This window comes from Vulpes lagopus, chromosome 3 (assembly GCF_018345385.1).
Source record: "Vulpes lagopus strain Blue_001 chromosome 3, ASM1834538v1, whole genome shotgun sequence".
Lineage (NCBI taxonomy): Eukaryota > Metazoa > Chordata > Mammalia > Carnivora > Canidae > Vulpes > Vulpes lagopus.
Window position 1 is genome coordinate 133234587 of NC_054826.1, and position 24917 is coordinate 133259503.

Below are 24917 nucleotides of genomic sequence, written 5' to 3' on the forward strand. Positions count from 1 at the left end.
CATGCACTTTTAAAACTGGATCCTAGAGCTGGCAAGGAAAGCATTTTAGGATATATTCATTCAAAACCCCAGAATGAATGTGCATAATTAGGAGGTATTACCCCTGCAGGGTGTGAATGGACTGCAGCATACAGTGCCAAGGGATAGACCTGTCAGTTACATAAAAGACACATTACACTCTGCCCACGACTGAGACAAGACATCTAAGGACCACCCTTTGTCTTACCACCCTTGCAATCAGCTAATGTGGTATGTCAGGACTTTCATACCCAATGTGATAAATGAAATCCTACCAAGTCCTATGAATTCATTGAGATCTATTGCCAGATTCTCACCAGTGTGGGGCTGCTGATCAAACAACAACAACAACCAAGAAAAAAAAAAAAGTCAACTATTGCTTTTTAAATTAAGAACTGTCAAAAAAAATATTGTCAGCAAAAAAAAAAAAATATTGTCAGCAATGCTGAATAGCATATAGTTATTTAAAAAACAATGCCTATGTCATTCCATATTATATGTACAGATAAATAATTGGACCAATCATAAATCAGTCTTTTGTGTGATCATCCAGCATAGAAATCTAACAAATATTCTTAAGGAGATTTTTCTTCCTAGCCAAAGCTATAACTGAGCATTTTTACGTCTAATGTGAAATATTAATGGCTTTTTTCCCCTTCTCCTTTTTTTTCCATTCCTTCTTGCTCCAACCCCTGCTATCCTTTCTCTATAAAGGATAAAACAAAGTCATCCTGCCCTTGGTTCTGAATCATATGTGTCCTCGCCAACACCTGAGGCAATGAAAAAAGATGAAGAAATGACAGTATCTGGTCTCAGTGTTTCTCACTACGTTGTTGCAGAGATATTTAGTATCTCAGATACAGCATTAACTCTTCATTGTCCTCGTGCAGTTTTGATCACAGCTGTGTTCTGAAACCTCACCAACGCGCCTGATGTGTTTGGAGCTATAGCCACAGGGGCTTGTGGAGAGAAGGAGAGAAGGACTCCCGCCCACCCCACCTCCCCCAAAACCATTTACAATAGGTGCGCTACCATGTTCTTTTCAACATTGATTCATTCATTCAGTGCTTAATTTTCAGGGATCTTGTGAGTCAGTTGTTAAACTGTTCCCTGAAATCGACTCTGTGGTGGCAATACGAAAACTCAAAGTTTCGTACTTTGAGTATGAAACTACTACTACTGGGGCGGGGGGGAGGGTCGGGGACTGAGTTACAGCCAGAACTGAGTTATTAACCAGAACTGCTGGTTAAATATTTGGCAACACAATGCCACACTTATTTATCAAATACTTAGTGAGTATGCACTATGTGCCATGCACTGTGCTGGGTGCTGGGATGAACTATGAACAACAAAAATTCTTCAATATCAGTGAGAAAGATAGGAAATAAATAAATAACTGCATACTTAAAAAACTACACAGAGCGATCGACGAAATGAAGAAAATAAATAGGTGCTATGTCTGAGAATAAAATAAGGGATGCCTCTTTCTGGAAAGGCAGCAGGGTCTAGTGGTGGAGAGCAGCCTCTGGAGTCAGACAGTCCTGGGTATAATTCTAAACTCTATAATACCTGGTATATGTTACACAGCATATGCCAGCATGACTCTGGGAACATTGCTTAAAGTTTTAAACTAAATGTTGGTTTCCTTATCTGCAAAATAAGAATGATAATAGGACATCATCATTCATAGGGTGCTATAAAGATTGAAACAGAGAATTCAGATAGAATGACTAGTGCCAAGTTCTGGCAAATGTTTTGCGATAACTCAAAAGAATGTCAGCTATAGTTATTATTATCCTTATTGTCTGAAGAGGTTACATTTAATATGAAACTCAGAGGGTGCAAAATGTCAGCCTAATGAAGAACCAAAGAAAGAGATTTTCAGGCAGACGAAAGTACCTGTGCAGAGACTTTGAGGTGCAAATGTAGGTGGTTTGGTCCAAGGACGGTTAAAAGGCCTGGGTTGCTGGAGACAGTACTTAGGGAAGAAGAAGGTGGCGTTCCTTTTCACTAAAGCACTTGGAAAGACAGGTTAGGGAAAGATCATGCAGAGCCTCATAGGACCCTAGGATTTTATTGTGCATGCAACAGGAAGCCTCCAAGGAGATTTAAAAAGAGAATGACATGAACCAATTTATAGTTTTAATATCTCTCCTCTTGCATCGTGGTGGTGAGTGGGTTAGAAGAGCACAAGTAGGAGCAGAAAGATCAGATAGGAATCTACTGCAATAATTCAGATGGGAGACTATGCTGCTTCACAGGAGTGAGGGGCAAGGGAGGAAAGCAGACAGATTTGGGGTACGTTTTGTGGGAAGAATCAATGGACTTTGGTCATGCACTAGATGAGGATGAAGCAGATTGCATCTTTCAAAGATGAGCAGAATGACACCTCGTGCCCTGCATTCTTCTACAACGTGGTCCTGGAAGTCTCTCATTAATAAGTAAAGTCTAAGTCTTTTCCCTTTCGGCCTAAGCAAGCACGATTGTCACTGTGCCAATCAACTGGAGAACAGCACAAATGATGCTGTGTGACTTTCAAGACTAGGTTACGGAAACAGAATAATTCCAACTCGTCCTGGATTGAATAGTGTCACACAAAAATTCACGTCCAACTGGAACTTCAGGATGAGATCTTATTCAGAAATAGTCTTTGCAGATATAATTAGTCAAGATGAGGATATCATGGATTATGGTGGGCCTTAATTTCAATATGGTGGCCTCCTTCGAGAATGAGAAGAAGACACAGAAACACGCAGAGGGAAGACGGCCATGTGGCAAGGGAAGCAGAGACTGACGTGGTGCAGCTGCAAGCCAAGGAACACCAAGGCCTGCCAGCGATTACCAGAAACCAGGAAGAGGCACAGCAGTCTTTCCTAGAGACGTCAGGAGGAGTACAGCCAGCCTTGCCAACGTTTTGGTTTCTGACATCCAGCCTTCAGAAGTGCAAGCATAAACTTCGGTCTTAAACCAACCATTTTGTGGCGTTTTGTTACACCAGCCTTAGGAAACTAGTACACACTTCGTTGGCTATGACACTCACATCTGAAGCTCTGAGCTTTGATGTAGTAAGTTCAACTACTCCACGTCCGCCGTGCAGCAAGAAAGTCCAGGCCACACGGAGAGATCGCCTGAAGGTGCTTCAGCCAACGGCCCAAGCTGAGGTCCCTACTGATCGCCCGCATCCACTGCCAGGCATGTGAGTCGAGACACCTCAAAACGATTCCAGCCCCAGCTCTCAAGTTGCCCCCAGCTACTGAGGTCTCCCAGCTGAGATCCTAGATATTATGAAATCGACAAGCCACCTTTATTGTATCCTGTCCAGATTCCTGATCCACAAGCTGTTTAAGGATAATTAGTGCCCCTACGGTATGTGGTGGTTTCTAATGCAGGGATAGCGAATGACACAGAATTTTCACACCAGAATTGAGCTCCGCCGTAACAAAAGCTTAAGACATTTGGGATTGGGCAGTGAGCAGAAGCTGGAAGGACCTTAAGAAGACAGTTAGTTGGAGTAAATGAAAGCTAGTGAAGCCAGTAGAAGTTAGAAAGACCTTAAGGAGAGTTTAGTGACAGCTGGGATGACAGGGGAGGAAACTGTTACTGGAGGCCAGGGAAAAACTGACCTCTCCTGTCTAGCGGCAGAAGTTTGGCGACCCCATTGCCCATAGTGACATGAAAAATAAGAAATGAGCCTAATAAACTGGTGAATTTGTCCAAGGATATTTCTCAGGCAGGATGCTGCAAGTGCCAGTCTGTTTCTTTTAGCCATATGTAAGGCACAGATACAAAGCTATAAGGAAAAAAGGTACTAGCCAACTTTTAAGCAAACTTTGAAGAAAATATAAAAAGCCTTGCTGGGTTTGAAAAAAAAAAAACAAAACCAAGACCCAAAAGCTTGTTCACTCAGGGTCTCCCCACAGAAGATTGTCCAAGTGAGAAGGGGCTTCAGTACAAAGACCAAATCAAGACCTGCTAGGAAAATGTCTCATCACGAAGATAAAGACAAGAGCGTGACTGTAAAATTTTTCATTAAAACTTCAGAAGGATATAAGATGGTACCTCATAAACCTTTCAAATATATACAGAGCCTTCTGGATTTAAGGGTCTGCCTTTTTAAGCTTAGGCACCTAGGCTCTTAAAGGTTTGTTTTACAGCAGTTTCACAGGGAGTCTATGGCAGAAAAAGGCATTAACTGAAGAGATCTCTGGGCATGTCTTCTGTCTACTCAGTGGATTTCTGTATTGATACATCGGAAGCCCCCAAATTTTAAAGGAACTGTATCAGCTTGGAACTGAAGGGAGTAGATACACCATAAAATGAAAGGTGTTTGGTCTTTTGACCCAGGAACTACTTTGAGCAGGAAGAAGGATGAAAAAACTACTCAGCTGCAAATGTGGGCCATTTGCAATGGAAAGCAGAATAACTCAGGGAGTGCAACCAAAAGCTGTCTGAGATGGATCCAGCAGCTGCGGAAAACAGCCGCTAAGAAGTAGATCTGAGGTCATATCAAGAACTGGCAAGATATGCTCAACTGAATTTCAGAATTTCTGTTGGACAGTGACTCTGTGCGCCTCCTGTTCCTCCTTCCCTTTTAAAATAAGAATATTTATAGTGGTTGTGTTATGCCTGGCCCCCACCACATGCTGGGTATATGGGAGGAAGATCATTGGAGTCTTTTACTCAGAGCTCTTCGAGACTGAAAAGAACCATGCTAGAAAAACTGCATGCAAAGCGCCTCATTGGCACCTGGAATGGATTTGGATGACTGCATCCTGGACTTCAAGCATTCAGATGAGACTTTGGGAATTTTGAGGGAGGGATCAGATGTCTTCCGCATGTGGAAAGGATGCGAATAGTTGTGGACAGAGGGTAGACAGTGGCTGATAGTATTTACCAAAACCAGCATCTTTCATCTCCTCTTTACCTTGTGCTACTGACTTAGAGGTGATTTCTCATACAGCAAGAGGACCCAGATCATAAGAATGAGAGAAAGAGGGGATCAAGGATGCCCACTAGATCTCTGGCTTATGCAAACGGGAGAATGGCAATACCACTTGCTGAGATGGTCTGTAATGGTTTTTGAGTGAGGGGAAGGGAAGTGAGCAGAATGGTAAATCACAGTTGTCTTTTGGGTATGCTATTTTTGAAATGCGTATGAGACATTCAAATGTAGTCTCTTTAGTTCATTCGGGATTCTGAAACCACAGTAATGTTTCTATAGTAGAAATAGCTCGCCAGTGACATTTTTATGAAGCATGGCACTACTAGCCTATTATGACATTAACAAAAATAAAAGATTGATGTCGTCCAAATGACATAATCTTCCAAAACTGACAACACAACTAAGCAGAAGCTGCCTCAAATTTTTAATATTAATGTTTGTTACTTGAAAGGTCACCATTTGGGCCTAATTACATAAGTGAAAAGGACTTTATTACTTGAAAATGTTTGCGTGTTTGAAGTGGTAAAATATCTTTAAGCAATCACACTTTCAAGAAAAACACAATTTGAAGTTGACCTAACTGGTCACTGGCCAAAAGTCAAATCTTGGACAGGATTCCAGTTTCAGTCGGATGTAAACGAGGGCTATTCAAAAATGGTATTCCTTGAGGGGACGCCCAAACACCTTAAACTCTGCGGTATGCCAGACACAGCCACCAAGAACAGGAGTAGCTGCTTGGCTTCACAGCATTAATCACAGGAACCAGACAAGAATAAACAGCGGTTGGGTGAGGGGGTGCCCCATGAACAAGGATAATAAATGGCTGTGATAACCTCTTCCACCAGTGAATTAAAGGTCTTAAAAGATACGAAAAAGTAGAGCAAAAGAATCGATTCAATCTTCTGTTACCTGTGTTGATGAAACAATGTGCAATTTGTATGAGACCTTTACTCAGAAACAAACCATCCCAGCCTGCCAGACACCATGCTTCTGGTTACAAGTCACCTTGATACTGCAGAAATCCCACTTCATTTTGGATGTTGTGATTGATCCATGACACTAGATTCACTGTAACCTTCAACAGAATGCCATCATTTATTCAGGGGGCAACTGAACAGGAACAAATCAGCAGGAGGGAGAATAAGTCTCCGACTCCTCTGCTCCTTTCTCTCCCGAGAAGGCCAAAGGCTGCCATCACAACACGTCCTGCTTCTCTCTATCACTGCACCAGTGGTTCCAGCTGAAGGTGAGATTGCGGATCGGAGTCTCCAGTGCAGCTTGTTCCTCAGAATACCAGAGAATTGCTCAAGTACACAAATAAATCCCTACAGCCCCTGTGCCAAGGAAATGGTGAACACTTAGAAGACTGCTATGACTATGCGATGCTGAGACTATAGGCCAAGGAGAGGATATTTTATTGCTTTTCTCGTACCTATCCCAAGAACCCAAGAGGCCAGCACAGACTACCCACAGTAGGACATATATATATATATATATATATATATATATATATATATATATATATTTCAACACATATAGATATATATTTTTTGATAATGATGGGGCTAAAGCTTTTAAGAAAATATAATCTTAATTGCTCTTTGCTTCTGAAGAGAAAATGCGAAGCAAAATTTCATCACTTGGATTTGACCATCAAGAGGGGAAGAATTTATTACCAGTGGTGTCTTCTAATCTGTGGCATGTTCTGTTGCTAGGAAATTTCTCTAAAATGAGATTTAGGGAGTCTCAAATGCTGTACTTCTGCCTGTATTTTTTTTTCCACTCCCTCCTCCTTCTCATTCCTAATGTTAGATATAGATCATAAATAAATGTCTCATTTTGCATTTCAATAAAATGTATTTATGTATTCAGATCTTTCATCAAATGTTAAAGCTTTAAATATTTTAAACACAAAGGGGAAAATCACATTGGTTTGGGGATTTGGGGGTGTTCAGGATTTTTTTTAAGAGGAATTGCAAGTGGTGCAGGACAAAATCTAGGACAGCAATCAAGCATAATTCCCCTAATAATTATTATTAATATAAAAATTGGGGGAATATGGAGAGTTCTCCAGTATTTTTTTACCTAAAGGAGACAACCAGAATGAGATGCAAATCAGTGCTCTTATCTAATGAATAATGCAAATGAGCGTTCTGCATATAGCAAGTCAGTCTGCAGGAATTCTCTCTGCCTCACCTCACATTTCTTGTGGATTTAAGCACCGTGTGTCACAAGAAATTAGAGAAAGGAATTTCCAAGTAATGACAGAGCCTTGGAGCCCCAAGTCAGTGTAGACAGCAAGGACATTAAGATGCATGGTACAGCAAGGGAGGGAGCTGACATCTCATTAAAATTCCCCCTTCACCTAGTTAATGGGGTTGTATGACACCGTAATCTGTGATTATTTGTGTGGCTCTTACTTAAAAGAATCTGCGACAACACTTCTTTGGGAGGGTTCTGGAAAACTTTAAAAAGCCATTATCTTCCTAACCTCCAGTAGTGGGAAAAAAAAAACCCTAAAAGTATTTTACCTTCTCTTTTATACTTTTATATTAAAGTTCACCAACACTTAAGATTTTTCAGGAGCATGACAAAATCCACTTAAAACTGTGCACTTTACGCAACTTTCTTGCTACTTGAAAGGTACTCAATTCCCAAAATAACAATTGAAAACAGACCCTCATTTACTCAACATATAATCAATCGGTGTTAACCATGGGTGTGCTCACAGTTCCTTTTCAGTCATGGGTTATTTCACTTCAACATATTTTTGATTTAGAATTCACTGCCATTGTCTCTGGTTTTCTAAGAAAGCTGTCCTGAATACAGAGTTACTTTCCTTGTATAACATAACTACACAGCCTCATGTTTTCTGCTGAATCGTTTGTTCTGCTAGTCCTAGATTTTAATCAGTCTTAAAGAGTGTTTGACTAATCTTGCTCAAATGCAATACACTTTTTTTTCTTAATCAAAATATTTAGGAGAGCTTTAGGCACAAACAGCCACTTGGCAGGGGAAACCTGCAGCACAGTCCTTGGGCTAGTTCTACCTATCCTTAGGGTTACCTCCACATAGAGAAGTGGACCAAAATCGAGCAACTATGCTTGAATCTTTTTGATGAAAATTGTTTGACAGATGTTGTGAATCCCATGACTCCCAAAACAAGCAATAGTGACCACACAATACCTTAGGTTGAGACGATGACCCCATATATCCATCAGTATACTAAACAATCATTGAGTCAGTTCTGAACTTTAGTTTTATAGGTTTTCTTCTAAGTTTGAATTTTGGCGAAAATACCCAGATAACAAAGCTTGCTAAGAATTGTTATGTTAAACACACTTAACAGGACTCCAAGTTTTAAAATAATGTTTATAAAGTATCTTTAGAGTAGGGAATTTGTGACATTTATTTGAAAAGCCAGAGAACATTTTTATTTACTTCACAGGATTTCTATGGTACTGTTTTATATACTATAAAATTATTTGTGAGACATAAAACTCATTTAGTAAGTCTTGATCAGAATTTTAATATCTGAAATAGAAAAGAAAATATAAAATTGGTTTGTATATACTATGGCATTTTGTGAATTTTTATTTCTGTTAAATGCATATTTATGTTTATATGTGTTTACTGAGTCTTAATGTAAAATGCATTACCATTAATTTTAGATTAAAAAAAATGTGAAAGCTGTGCTTTAGGGCCCTTCATCAAATCATCTAACATTCATACTGACATTGAGAAAGAGCATAGAGAAGCAGACCAGCCTAATTATTATGCTTCCTAAGTCAAAGGGTTGATTGAGTCTCCCACACCAGTATAAAATACAAGCTTTGTAAAATTCCCAACCTTATAGAAATGCAAATACATTTTCATTTTTTTTTTTTTTTTTTTACATTTTCATTTCTTAATGGGATCTTCAAAAAGAAGCAGGCACTTCATTGCATTTCCTATCTTGCTCCCAAGCATGGGTATTAATCCATGTTTATGTCTTTGGAAAGGAAAATATATGACACTGTCTGGATTGTAGCTGGTAAGAGTTAGAAAAACTTGAGGTAACTGTCCAGGCAAAGGTAAGGCTTCTGTGTGGATACTGCAGTCTCACGGTGGAGCCTTGGTATTCTTGTGTATCAGACAGTCATCACCAGACATGCTATTTCCTAAAGCCAAACTAGGCCTATTCCCTCACAGTGGTTCTAGTCAGAAATTCTGTTAAAGAGAATCAAGATAAACAAGCAAGAAGTACATATAGAGAAATGGAGATAATTCAGGAAATATAAAAGGATGTTAAAATAATCAAATTCATCCACTCAGAGATTCAAGAAAATTTTATATTTGTAAAACAATAACAGAATATTTTGAGAAAATAAAAATCAGAACAATGATTTATTATTGTCAAATTTTTTAAAGATCAATTGAAAATAAATGCCTCAAAAAATGTATAAGGCAGGGGCACCTGAGTGGCTCAGTGGTTGAGTGTCTGTCTTTGGCTCAGGTCATGACCCCCGGGGTCCTGGGATTGAATCCGCATCAGAATCTGGGCAGGAAGCCTGTTCCTCCCTCTGCCTGTGTCTCTGACTCTCTCTCTTGGTCTCTCATGAATAAATAAATAAAAATCTTTAAAAAAAGAAAGAAAAATGTCTTAAGGCAAAAGATAAAATAATGGGACGTATGTCTAAAAACTAAAAAAAGATTAAAAGATACATATAAAAGCAAGTCAGGTGGTTCAACTTCTAGGAAGAATGAGTGAAAAACAGGAAGAATTTATTAAAGAAATAATCGAGGAATCTTTCCCACAGAAGGATATGAGTCTTTGTATCCACCAAGTTCCCAGCATAATGGATGGATAAAATAACCATCTCAATACATAATTGTAATATTTCAGAACTCTAAGCATAAAAAGAAAGTTCTAAAACTCTAAAATGCAGTATATTATTGTTCCTACTCACTCTCCCTCTCCATGTGGCCCATCCTTCAGGGCCCTTTCCTCAAGCTCCTTCCTATGGGATGGGGAGTGGGATGCTAAAGGAAGACTGTTGGAGGGAGTGATTCCTGCTCCACTGGTGTCAGGCTTGGACATGTGACTGGCTTGAATGTGAGTGGAAATAACATAAGAAGGAACTTTAAGTGTCAACATTTAGTTCTATCATAATTCCTTTCTCTTGTCAAGAGTTGAGCTTTCTCTGGAAGTGACTACTTCTTTAATGTAAATCCCATACTTAGAAGACAAATGAGGCCAAGACAGAGATATCACAGCTAACATGTGACAACCTACTGAGATTTTGGTATTGTATGTTATCATGGCCTAACTTAGTGCCACCAAATACAAGAGAGAAAAAATATGTGAAGAAAAGAAAAAAAAGTATCCCTTTTAGCAGCCCTGGGTCTAACTATGCCCTTAGAATTATAAACAAAAATATTTTTAACTTAGAGTTTTATGGTCAACCTATCAATCACAGTGAAGGTAGAAGAGGGAAAGTTTTAAACACACAATACACTTTTTATTTGCTAGTTATTTGAACCTATACTCTAGCAAAATGAAGATAAAACAAAAATTACAAAGATATGGAATTTAGGATACTGTGGGTCAATCTAGGAAAACAACGAAAAGAAGTGCTAAGCATGAGTCGGGCATGTAAGAGAGCAGCATGATAAATGTGAGGATATGGTGAAATATATATATAATGCAAGAAACAAAGCAAAAACTCACAAGATCTAATGCACAGTGTGTAACTATAGTTAGTAATACTGTGTTGTATATTCAGAAGTTGCTAATAAAATGGATCTCAAAGTTCTTATCACAAGAAATAAACAGACTCTTAAGAATAGAGAACTGACGGTTACCAGAAGGGGGGTTGGTGGGGGGATGGTTTTGCTTTCTGAGGTTTTGGTTACCCTCGGCCAACTGCAGTTTGGAAGCAGATGCCGTCTCCCTTCTGACATATCATCAGAAGGTCAACAGTAGCCTAATGCTATGTCACGATGTCTACGACATTCCCCTCACTTCATCTCATCACATAGGCATTTTATCATCTCTCATGATCACAAGAATGAAGGTAAGTACAGTAAAATAAGATATTTTGAGAGAGAAAAAACACATTCACATAACTTTTATTATGGTATATTGTTGTAATTGTTCTATTTTATTTGAATTATTGTTAATCTCTTACTGTTACTAATTTATAAATTTAACTTTATCATAGCTACATATGTTTAGGAAAAACCATTGGGTTCAGTGCTATCTATGGTTTTAGGTATCCACTGGAGGTCTTGGAACATATCCCCCCACAGATAAGGAGGGACTCCAGTATCTCCCGTATCAAATAAGTTGCTGACTCCAGTTAATGGGGAAAGAGAGTATCCACAGGGAATGGGCAACCATTTGACTTCCCCTAAATCAATCTCCCCTACCATCATGCTACTCTATAAGCCATTAGTTTCTTTGCATCAAGGCTTTATTTTAGAATCAAAAGCTGCAGCTTTCTAATGCCACAGAAAGTTCTTTGAGGGTAGGAACCTTGTCTTCCTCAACTTCCTTTCTCTCTCAATGCCTGGCCTTGAAAATAGAGGGTCCTCAATAAGTAGCTATTGATTTGTCCTGAATTGCTGAATTTAATTCCAAACTGCCCCCAGCAAGAATCTGTACTTGTCAACACTAAAATTACTTATGATCCTATGCAGAACATAACCAACTGACAAAGTTATGAATCTTTCCCAACTGGCCTTAGAACTTCTTGTGGTTCTCACCATGCCTATTGTAAATGAGTTTGGAATTTGCATGCCAAGTTGAAATATGGTGCCCTAGAGAATTTCTATGATTGATCTCATTCAAGCAAATTTACTCAATGTCCCCAGTACCTCACTATAATTAGAGACTGGTGTTTTGTTTCAAATTACGTAATAGTTTTTCATAGAAGACATCTGTCTTGTAACTTGGCTAACTCTCTTAGGACAAAAAAACACAACAAACAGAAAGGAAAAGGAAAAACAATACATCAGTGACATTAATTATACCAGTATGTTTTCTAGTGCTTTGAAAGGGGGACTCTGAGCATTGATTGCCATTGAAATGAGACCTAAAGGATATATTATAGTTCTGAAAACCCCACTTAATGTTCTTAGGGCTCTAAGAAATCTAGTAATATCCTGATGGCTACCTAGGGTAACAATCAATTTCTCCTATTAAGTTGCCCAAGGCAGTAGCTGGGTATGTGCTAGTGCCAGGATCCCTTGGCAGATTGCTGAATTCTATAATGCCTTTTGCTTTCCAACACAAACTGAGCAGGATACAACATATCAGTATGTAAAGATCCTTCAAAAACCCAGGATGGACTCAAAAAGAAACCTTATATTCTGCTTACAGTATTGCTATACCTCATTCATCCCAATAAACTGCTTCTTCTTGAGTTTAGAGTTTTTAATGAAGCATCCTAGAACTACTGCCGGACAAGTAACAGTTTAGTTACAAAATTCAGAAAGCACTAGCTGAATTGAAAGTTAGTATTATAAATGCTCTTGATTACTTAATGGTATTCCAGCATTCATGCATTCATCAACCATACATTAATCAAGGAAATAAATAAACTATTTATATTGCAACAACATAGGTCATCATTTTGAAGTTCATTCATTCACTCATTCAAGCAACCGCTATTTATTATCTGTTATGTATCAGGGATGGTACTAAATTCCATAAATATGGCTGAATTATCCTTGCCCTTGAAAAATGTATAGGCTGGGATCCCTGGGTGGCGCAGCGGTTTGGCGCCTGCCTTTGGCCCAGGGCGCGATCCTGGAGACCCGGGATCGAATCCCACATCAGGCTCCCGGTGCATGGAGCCTGCTTCTCCCTCCGCCTGTGTCTCTGCCTCTCTCTCTCTCTCTGTGACTATCATAAATAAATAAATAAATAAATAAATAAATAAATAAAAGAAAAATGTATAGGCTAATATTTCATTCTCGACTCTGAATTTGTATTAAAACTACTTGAGCAATCAAACAATCCGTGAACTTCACCTCCAAAGGCAGGTCCCAAACACTGGTATTTCTTTCTTTAAAATATTGTTTTAATATGTTTAATATATTTTTCAATATATATATTTTTTTCAAGTGCTTTTTATTTTGTGAAAGTATCATCTATGAAACTTAGTCACTTCAAGGGAAATAGGCTTAAATTTACTTCCATTTCACCTATACTGTACAAGTTTCTAATTAATAGAAATATTAGGGGATCCCTGGGTGGTGCAGCAGTTTGGCGCCTGCCTTTGGCCCAGGGCGCGATCCTGGAGACCCAGGATCGAATCCCACATCAGGCTCCTGGTGCATGGAGCCTGCTTCTCCCTCCGCCTGTGTCTTTGCCTCTCTCTCTCTCTCTCTGTGACTATCATAAATAAAAAAAAATAGAAATATTAAATACAAAATTAAAAATAAAAGAAGCTTGTTGCAAAACAGAATATCCAAATTCATTTAAATGATTGATTTTTAGTATTTACATTTTTCAAAAATATCTGCAAAGCAGCAGAATATAATGGTTAAGAAAACAGTGTTTGGAATCATATATTTGGCTTTGAGTCACAGTTAGCCATTAATTTTTGGCAGTGAAAGTCCAAGCTAGTTTAATAACTTCTGTAGGATTCAAACATTGGCATTTCTTAAAAACACCCCTGCAGAGAGTGAGGTCCTTGCTCTAATAGGTGACTACATAAACAAATAGGAGATCACAGTATAGTGTAGTAAGTGCTATCACAGCATAGATAGGATGTTTTGGGAACACTTTGGAAGGCCATAAAAATCAGCCAAGGACAGGAGCAAGGGGGTGGTCAAGGAAAGCTTTAGCAATAAAAATAGACTATAGCTCACTATGGCATCTACAGCAAAACAAAAATCCTTCTAAGAAAGGTCAGAAAAAGAAGGAGAGAGATGAAAAAGCAAAGAATTAAGAAAATAAGCAAGAAGACATATATTTTAGTACAAAAAACTAAAGGCAAACATCCAACGAAATTGCTGGATTCCACAGTAGAAATTCAGGGAATTCAGCTCAAACAGCAGCAGTGTGTCCCTGGACAAGTTACTGAACTTCTTTGATCCTTTTATTCATTTATAAGTTGAGGAAAGTGATAGGCACCTTACAGAGTTATTATAAAGAACAGAAAATGTAGCATGAAACACTCAATAAATGCCATCATTAAATAGACAGAGATGATTCAAATATAGATCTATATATTATTGTAGTGATTGCATTAAAATTACTGTTTGTTTAGAAGACTGAAATCTCAAGATCAAACAAAAACAATCCTGACATCCTTCTGCAGTGAGATATGGTACACACTACTTTTTATGCCACATTAATCCTGAACAGGACTCAATTTTCCTCCCCTAACAGTAGTATTGACTAGTGTAATACACTGATTCATCAAGATCAGAAAATTCTGAAGGAATTAAAATGGGATTTAATTTCTACAGAAATGGAATTCTAAAACTCAAATCTCTCTTCCAGGACTAAGAATAAACAATCTGAAAATGAAGTCTTTTGATGCTTAAGATTTGCTTATCTATCTTAGAATGGTGGGCAAGAATAAAGGCTATGATTGTTTTCCATTTTATCTCATTGCTCTAAATAAACTTAAACACCTCATACTACTTTCACTAGGTAGGTATGGTCTTCCTTAACATCCAGAGAGCTATAAAACCTTTACTCCCAAGGTAGCAGGTGTGCAGAAGCATTATTGAAAGATGTGGGTTTCAGGAAAAGCACTGTTGCAGGTCATATTTTGTTGTCAAAGAAACATTGACTCAAACAAACAAGCAAAGAAAAACAAATAAACAGAAGTATAGGATATTTAATTTACCTATTACTGAAAAAGAGAAACACCAATCCCTTTCAACCAGGGCTTGGAAATTAGTATTTCTAAAGAATCCCAAGTCTTTCTATATTCTAGACTATACTGTATCCAATTCTAGAAAAATAAAATAAAAGAGCATAGGGGGGTAAAGGAACAAAATAGAAAATGAAAAAGACTCTTAGTATAGTGAATTTGAGGAGATTTTTTAAGGTGCACTGGAAAAAAAGCATCCTGGCTGGATATATCTCAGTAAATCTTTGAAGCATTGCTACTTTTATTCTTTGATAAATATCATATAGTGGCTTAGAAGTGAAGTATAATTTCAATTCCTACTACAGAGCCATTATGATGTTCTTGTGGACCAGTTAATTTATTACTGAGCTCTCCTATACCAATTTCATACCAATCTGGAAACAGGAAAGACTTCTCTACTGAATGAGTGATTTCTCTAGAAAGTCAGCTGTTCTCAAAAGTCAAGTTCATAGCATATAGATTGAAGAAAGATAATACCAAGTTCTCTGGCTTAAGAGTTTTCAAGAAAAATTACTTTCACATACCATAAATATTCTATCAAGGACCTACTGCTTTTTAAAATGCTAGTTTTTTTGTTTGTTTGTGGGTTCTTTTGTTTTGTTTTTTGGGGTTTTTGGTTTGTTTTTAAGCATCAACTAGTGAATTTATGTTTATGAGATCCCCAGTGAGAGGATATGGAAAAAGCAGTCTATAATTCAAGGCAAACCCTTAATCAAATTGATTTTACAAAAATTCCATTTCCTCTTAAGACAAGTGTTAAAAGCAAAGCCAATGGTTGTCACATTCCAAGAATGGCTGAACCAAATGCCTGGTCACTTTTCTTTCCTAGTGACAGTATAGTCAAAACAATTTTAAGTCTTGGATTCTGGAATTTTGACTTCATTAATTATGCCAGAGCATACAACTTAAACATAAAAGTTTAAACCAGACTGCCAAGATTTTTGCTAATTGTGTGGCTTTGGGCGATAACATAACTTCTCTCTGCTTCACCCTCCTCATTTGAAAAATGGAGCTAACATATTACCTAATTATTGGAGCTGTTATGAGTTAGCACATTAAAAGTTCTTACAATAGTGCCTCAAAAACAGTCATCATTCATTATAAGTTAGCTTTTAATATATTACTGCAAAGTCCCCAAGAATTCTCTTGGAAGAATATAGGTTTTGGAATTAGGGATGAATCCCACCTCAGTCTGTACTAGCTTTGTGATGACACACAAAGCTATTTGACTTCTTGGAGTCTCAGTGTTCTCAAGATGCAAATAAGGAAAATAATACCTACCACATAATCGTCTGAGAATTAAACAAGCAAAATTCTTGCTGAGCAGTCACATGGCCATCTAAAGAACATATAACCACTAAAGCAAATAAACAGCATGTATACTAGATTGTCAAGTTGGTAAAGGAAGGAAAGCAAGAGACTGAAGAATAAGTTAAAATCTGGTTCTAAAGAGTCCTGGGTCTCTCATTCACCATTTCCCCTCCCTTATCCACTTCCCCAGAAAAATCCAGGCTGTTAATAAAAGTATTTCTATGTCCCTATGTGAATGTGAGACTAGAAAATCAGTGATGAGTATAGTCAGCCTTGGGCAACCATACTGACTTGGACAAGGTTAATCACTGTCACGTTAGAGTCTCTGGAAATACTGTAGTCTTCAGAGGGCGGGTGGTCACTTTTGTCTATCAGGGGCAGGGTAATGGAGTTTAAAGTGATAGATGCAGCAGGTGTGTAGTGACTAACGCTGAGCACTACGGCAGTCGCAGAGTCCCACAGAAGCTTGGCAAAGAACAGCCAGAGAACAGCCCTGCTAGGGCACACAATGGCAGACCAAAGCAAGGTACAGAGACTCAAAACCAACCCAGCGTCTTTGAGGCAGCCAGATACCTTGAGGGAAGAAAAAACTTAATCCCAAATCTTAAACCTCCTTTTAGGGCCTTCTGCCAATGATTTTGAGAAGACTGTGAAAGCCCAGAAGGGAAGAGAAAGAGGTGTTTGCCACAAGATAGAAGGAATCTAAGTCCAAAACTCTGAGCTGGTACAGAACGGATAGAGAAAATTAGGAAGTGGTGTAGTTAAACATGTACATAATGAGAAAAAAAATTTAAATATTTGCTGAGCATTTTCAAACATCAATAACTCAGCCATTTATATTTTTAAATATTAAAAAGGGCACAGAGTATGGTATTGATTTGAAAATACAGAAATGTCATGCTAAAAAATGTATCTGGTTTTAAACTGACAAAATAAGACCAGTCAATCTGACTTTATTCACATACTAAAGGCTACATTTCAACATAATGAAATTTTGTCTTATTAAAATGTGGGTGAAGACACTCAATATTTGTATGATGCAACAAGTAATAATGGTCCCATTATTAATTATCTATTCTTATTAAAAAGTTCCAAGAAAAAAGAAATAGGAATTAAGAGCCTAGGTATATTTCATAATGTGAAAAACAGTTGCTTATTATTTTATTTTGGGGTCAGCAAAGGTTACTTGATAAATTATAATTTGTTTTCTAAACCTGACCTATAATTGCTGTTTTTAAAACAAAACATAAATAATAGCAAATGGTACATCCAATTAATTCATTTCCAACTGGTTTTGATTTTCAGCATCAATAATTATGTTCAGTTTGTATCTGGTTATTAACCTTAATGATACTCTATCTGCCATTTAAGTAATTACTTTTTTTTACCAACATCATCAGTAACAATAATTTTTGCTTGTAATTAGTTGATTTGTCATTCATTAAGGCTGCTAAATTATCTATTAAATTATCATAGAAGATGATCATAAAGATAAATATAATGTTGCATGGGTACTGAAATTTGTCATTAACATGAATTTTTGAATTATGACATAGACATGGCCCCCAAAAGAGAGAGCGCCCAAAAAAGAGAAATGATTTATTTATGTTCTCTAGGCTCCAATATCCCTTTAACGTACTTTTTTTTATATCTTAGAGTATATTTTTACCTAAGAAATCTAAATAGCTAAATGCTTTGGAAACAGTTTTCTTAAAAAGCAAATGTAATAGTCTTTTTGAAGTGTCAACTCACTAAGCTACAGTCACCAGTTATTCAAACATTAATTTAGATGTTGCTAATGGAGGTATTTTATAGATGTGATCAAAGTCCACCATCAGTTGACTTTTAAGTAAGGGAATTATTCTAGATAGTCTGGATGGGCCTAATTCAGTCAGCAGAAAGGCTGTAAGACCAGAGGCAAAGCTTTCTTGAAGAAGTTGTGTCTATGGAAAGTAACTTCAGAACATGCCTGAGAGTTCAAGTCTGCCCTTTCTGACAGTCTGCCTTATAATTCCCGACTTGCTTAGCTAGCCTCTATAATCACATAGACCAATTCTTTGTAATACTTTTCTTAATATATATCTACTACTAGTTCTGCTTCTCCAGTTGGACTTTGATACAACAGGCTATTATAAAGTGGCTTGGGTGTTGTATCAGAAAGAAGAGAGAGTAAAAAGTACTCCTTGACCTAAAATGGACAGCTCACCATTTAAAATTTTATTAGATAGTAATTCACTTCTTTATGTGATCCTATAAAAATGTAGATATTTATAGAAGAGGTAGCAGCATAAACTATTTCTATTAAGACCTTATCCCTTAGAGGTTCCCAATTCTCACTTTAGGCACTAAGAGGGTGAATCCTATGAAGGATGGTCGTAAGGACCAGGCAAAAGAATAAGCAGCAATTGGAACTGTTCCTACCCCCAGTTAGTTTGCCCAAGGGTCAATCCTGTCAGAACTAGTATTGTTCCATTCAAATTATCATAGATTCCTGCTCAGTTATAAACTTGCCTTCTTCCAGGAAGGAAAGACCTTACAGAAATGTACACCCCTTAAGATTCCATTATTATAAAGACAATCTCACCACATTTCAAGAAACTCTGGAAAAAAATCTGGAAAAAATACAAATACATGGAGACTAAATAACATGCTACTAAACAATGAATGTGTATCAACCAAGAAATCAAAAAAGAAATAAAACAATTCATGGAGGATCAGTCCTCACCAAGGCTGAGGCCCTGCCTGCTATAAAAACTGAGCCCCGTTTCTTTTTATTTTATTTCATTTATGGTGTTGCATAGACTGAAGTTTTGTGAGTTAGGTTAAACTCGGACCACCTCAAAGAGGATCCATTTCTTTATTTACTTTTCTTCCAAAATGGCAGCCTCCATCGGCACACAAGTATTAGATCTGTACTAGGCAATGCTGAGAGAGAACAAGCATTTCATCACCTACAGTTGCAGAATTTATGCTGTCAGGGGGATAAGACATGGCTTCAGAGAAAATAAAAAGTAAAGGATACTGCAGAAATTCAAACCTTAGTGAAAAAAGCCAAAAGAGACCTTGGAATAGTTCATTGACAGGTCCACATTGGCAACTGTATTTGACTGACCAATTTATCATTGAGAATCAAGAGAAGCCCAGCACCTAAGGAGCTGGGACCAGCCACCACTGCAACTGTGGACCGTCCTCAGCACTCATTATGCTCTGGACTTGAGGACTCCCAACAAACCACAACTGGCCTCTTACATCACCATTGTGTGATGTAAGATGTACTCAAGATGTATTAGAATAGCCTCTTTCTCTGCCTACCCTGTAGGAGCTGATAAATTGAGTCAGGTTTCTATGCTTCTGCAGCCTTAGTGAAAAATGATGGCTCTCTTTTCCTGGTTCAAGTGTTAGAATGAAGAGCTGGGGCTCACTCAGAATAATGCTGTGTATTATACTTTCTCTCCAACCTACCCCTCTTTTGTATCTCATCACCACTTATATAGAGCACCTCCACACTTTGTTTCCTCATTGACAATAAACAGAACTGTCTCCCCACCAAAAAAAAAAAAAAATACATGGAGACAAATTAAAATGAAAACACAATGGTCCAAAATCTTTGGGACACGGCAAAGGCTGTTCTAAGAGGTAATATTACAGCATTACAGGCCTTTCTAAAGAAGCAAGAAAAATTTCAAACAACATAACCTTACACCTAAAGGAGCTAGAAAAAGAACAAACAAAATCCAGAACTAGTAGAAGGAGGGAAATAATAAAGATTATAGCAGAAACAAATGAAATAGAAACTATAAAAACAATGAAAACAAAATCTGGTTCTTTGAAAAAATAAACAAAATTGATAAACTTTTAGCCACACTCATCAAAAGGAGAAGGAGGGAAGGAGGGAGGGAGAGAGAGAAAGAAATCAAATAAAATCAGAAATGGAAGAGGAAAAAATAGCAGATATCACAGAAATACAAAGGATAATAAAATATTATGAAAAATTGTATGTCAACAAATTGGACAATTTAGAGGAAATGGATAAATGCCTAGAAATATATAATCTTCCAAAACCAACAGGAGGAAATAGAACAGACTGATCACTGCAATGAGACTGAGTCTATAATAATAATAAAAAAAAAAAACTCCCAACAAATAAAAGTCTAAGACCAGGTGGCTTCATAGGTGCACTGTCCTAGCATTTAAAGACTTAATACCTACTTTTCTCAAACTATTGAAAAAATAGAAGAGGAAGGAAAACCTCAAAATTTGTTCTATGAAGCCAGCATTACTTTGATACTAAAACCAAATAAAGACACTGCAATAAAAGAAAAATAGAGAACAATATTGCTGATGAACACAGGGGCAAATATCCTGAACAAAATATTAGCAAGCCAAATCCAACAATACATTAAAAAAAATCATTCACCACAATCGAGTGGGATTCATTCCAGGGATATAGCATGGTTCAATACTTTCAAATCAATGCGTTACATGACATTAATAAGAGAAAGGAGAAAAACCATATGATCATTTTAACAGATGCAGAAAAAGCATTTGATAAAACACAACATCTATTCACGATAAACATTTGCAATAGAGTAGGTTTAGAGGGAACATATCTCAACATAATAAAGGCCATATATATAAAGCCCACAGCTAATATGTTGAATGGTGAAAGACTGAGAGATTTTCCTCTAAAATTAGGAACAAGACAAGTCTACTTTGGCCACTTTTATTCAACACTGTACTGGAAGTCCTAACCACAGCAATCAGATAGGAAAAAAAAAGTTAAAGACATCCAAATTGGCAAAAAAAAAAAAAAAAAAAAGGAATAAAATTTTCACTATTTGCAGATGACATGATACTCTATATAAAAAACCCAAAAGACTTCACTGAAAAGAACTGATAAGTGAAATCAGTAAAGTTGCAAGATGCAAAATTAATGTAGAGAAATCTGTTGCATTTTCATACACCAATACCGAAGAAGCAGAAAGAGAAATTAAGAAAACATCCCACTTACAGTAACACCAAAGAATCCTAGGAAGAAACTTAACCAAAAATGTGAAAAAGAACTATATTCTGAAAACTATGAAACACTGATGAAATAAACTATAGATGACACAAACAAATGCAAATATATTTCATGCTCATGGATTGGGAGAATAAATATTATTAAAACATCCATACTACACAAAGCAATCTACAGATTTAATGTAATCTCGATCAAAATTCAACATTTTTCATAGAACCAGAACAAATAATCCTAAAATTTATATGGAACCACAAAGAACCATGAATAGCCAAAGCAATTTTGGGAAAGAACAAAGCTGGAATTATCACAGTTCAAGATTTCAACAGACACTACAAATCTGTAGTAAACACAACAGTATGGTAATGGTACAAAAATCACACATTTTTGACACATAGATCAATGGAACAGAATAGAGAGTCCAGAAAAAAACCTGTCTTACGGTAAGTTAATCTATAAGAAAGGAAGCAAAAGTATACAATGGAGAAAAGACAGCGTCAAATGTTACTGGGAATACTGGACAGTTGCATGCAAAAGAATGAAATTAGACATATTTTCTCATACCATATGCAAAAATAAACTCACAACAGATTAAAGATGTAAATGTGAGACCTGAGACCATAAAACTTAGGAAAAATTGGGTAGTGTTTCTTTGACATTGTCCATAGAAACATTTTCTAGGTATGTCTCCTTAGGCAAGGGAAACAAAAGCAAATTTAAACTACTGGGACTACACTAAAATAAAAGCTTTTGCACAGCAAAGGAAACTATCAACAAAACAAAAAGACAACCTACTGTATTGGGAAATATATTTGCAAATGATACATCTGATAAGGGGTTAATATCCAAAATGCATAAAGAACCTACACAATTCAACACAGACATACACAAATTCCAATTTAAAATGGGCAGAGACTTGAATAGACATTTTTCCAAAGACATACAGATGGCCAATAGCCACATGAAAAGATGTTCAACATCACTAATCATCAGGAAAATGCAAATTAAAACCACAATGACAAATCACTTTACGTCTGTCAGAATGGCTAAAATAAAAAAACAACACAAGAAACAACAAGTATTGGTGAGGATGTGTAGAAAAAGGAACCCTCAAGCATTATTGGTGGGAATGCAAATTAGCATAGCCAAAGTGAAAACCAGTTTGGAAGTTCCTTAAAAAATTAAAAATAGAACTATTATATAATCCAATAATTCTACTACTGGGTATTTAGCCAACCCCCCAAAAAACAGCCCAAAAAACAATGAGGACACTAATTCAAAAAGATATATGCTCTCCTATGTTTATTGCAGCATTATTTACAATAGCTTTTTTAATTTACAATAAAAAATTTACAATATGAAAGTAACCAGGGCATCTACTGATAGATGAATAAAGATGTGGTGTGTATAAAAAAGTGGTATATATGTGTGTGTGTGTGTGTGTGTATATATATATGGAATATTATATATATATATATATTATGGAATATTATTCAGCCATAATAAAGAATGAAATCTTCCATTTACAAAACATGGATGGACTTATAGGGTATAAAGCTGAGACATGTTAGACAAAGATAAATACCATATGATTTCACACACTGTGGAAAGTAAAAAACAACAAAAGGAAAAATAATAAACAAAAGCCAGACTCAAACACAGAAGACAAACTGTGGTTGCTAGAGGGCAGGTGGGTGAGAGATGGGTAAAATAGATACAAGGGATTAAAAGTACACTTATCTTGATATATATTGAGAAATATATAGACTTGTTGAATAATATTGTACACCTGAAACTAATATGACAATGTACATGAATTATACTTTAATTAAAAGCTCTAAAATACTCTATGAAATCTACCCAACTCAAGAAAACAGAGTTGATACACAAACTACGGGGTCAAAGAATACACGTCTAGATCAAATTCTTTGAAATGGTTAATTTTATTTTTGCTATACCAATAAATGTGGGTATGGGTTTGGAAGGAAGAAAGGTCTGCCTGAATATATGGAGGACCTCATGATGGTTTTGGCAAGTTTGAGCTAGCAAAAACATGATGCATCTTTAAAATTAGTTCATTTGGTTACTTTTGTATTTAAGATATTTCTAACGATTTTGTTGCTGGTCGTTTCTACAATCAGCCCTCCTATGGTTGAGAGACTGACAGACCTGTACCAAGATTGGAGGATTCAGGGAGACAGTGCAGAGAGCAAAGATATTGCTATAAATATGGGGGGGGGGGAGGATTATATAATGTGCTTATTCTTATATTCATCCAGGCTGAAATTCAAAAGAGAATGATTTTAAAATAGGTTTACTACTGAGTTTATTTTTTGACCCTGGCAGATGTCACCTCAATGTCGTTCCACTTCTATTTTCCTCAAGGGAGCAAAGCTGCTCATGAGCAGGTGATGGCAGAAGCAGGTGGTCAAGTTAAAGTAAAGATACTGCACGTTTCTATAGAGAGAGAAACATTTAATGCTGTCCAGAATATTAACGAGGAATATGATTTGCATTTATCTCCCGAACATAGAGATTGGATGTATCTCCCGAACATCTATTTTCTAGATTAGTAACTACTAAACTATAAACATGAATTTAGAGCTTCCTAAAATTATTTATATTAGAATCTAGTATTGAGGCCTTTTGACATTATTCTAAAAGGGAAATGAGAACTTTACCCATAATTTCTGATGATAATTGTGGACTTCCATTCAAGAAAAGAAGGAAAGAAAATCCAGCAGAAGCAATGTTCGAGAACTGCTTTCCTCATTTCAGACTACAACTATATGCATAATCTTCTATTTTCACAGTAAAGCTCCCATTAGTTATACTGTGAAATTGCAGGCTACCCTTTCTCCAGAGATCTCAAAGTTCTTTTCTGGTATCAATTTGTCAATAGCCCAATGCCTCTGATCCTACGGAGCCCAGAGGAATCTGTTCCAGCATTATTTCTGTGAAAGCCTTTCATAGGCTTTATGACAACCCAAGCTAAGGAGCATCAATAATGACTGCAAAGTTCTATCGCCAAGTGCTTACTTAACGAACAAAAGATATTTCCATTAAAAGAAAAAGTATGGCTTTGAAAAACTCTGATGAAAACTGAAGGGCAAAATATTTACATCCTTCCTAAATCTACTCAAGCTTTCAATCAAAGATTAAATTTACACGTTACATACTTATACAACGCCTGGTAAAGAAAGCTCAATAAAAATTACTATTAACTTTACAAATCTGTGATAACTCAACAGCGATTATTTATTAGTTATTGTGACTTAGAGCAAGTCATTCACCTTTTCAAATCTCAGCTTTCGCATTTACAAAATGGGGCTTTCCCACCTGGATATGAGCATTAACATTACTCAAGAGGCATGAGACCATTTTTAAGTTATTTTTCATACAAATATAAATTTTGAGTATGATTAACCTGGGACTTGAACTTCAGACACTTTAGGAATTTAACACTGATTATAATCAATTATATGTAATAATACTGTATTTTGCAAATGTTAGATAAACTGGGAAAAATGTAACACTGATCTATCCATTTACAGATAGATTCCTTCAGAATAAAGTTCTTCTCGGCGATCATGCATAAATTCATGTCACTTTAAGGATGGCTGTAGGCAGACTCATGAAGTTATGAAGATTTGTTCTGGAACATTCTGAAGCAAATTTTAAAAAGGCATTTAAGCAGTTTTATGAATGTCTCTAACTGGAAAACAATGGTAAAACCAATAGCCCAGTGTGC

At 36.7% G+C, this 24917-nt stretch overlaps 1 protein-coding gene and 1 pseudogene across 7 annotated transcripts in view; one reads left to right on the forward strand and one right to left on the reverse strand.

The window, feature by feature from the left end:
• The window catches only part of NTNG1 (netrin G1), a 306784-nt gene that overhangs the window by 254131 nt on the left and 27736 nt on the right, over nucleotides 1-24917 (reverse strand). The gene's annotated exons all lie outside the window — the stretch shown is intronic.
• On the forward strand, nucleotides 19024-19297 carry LOC121487751 (annotated as a pseudogene).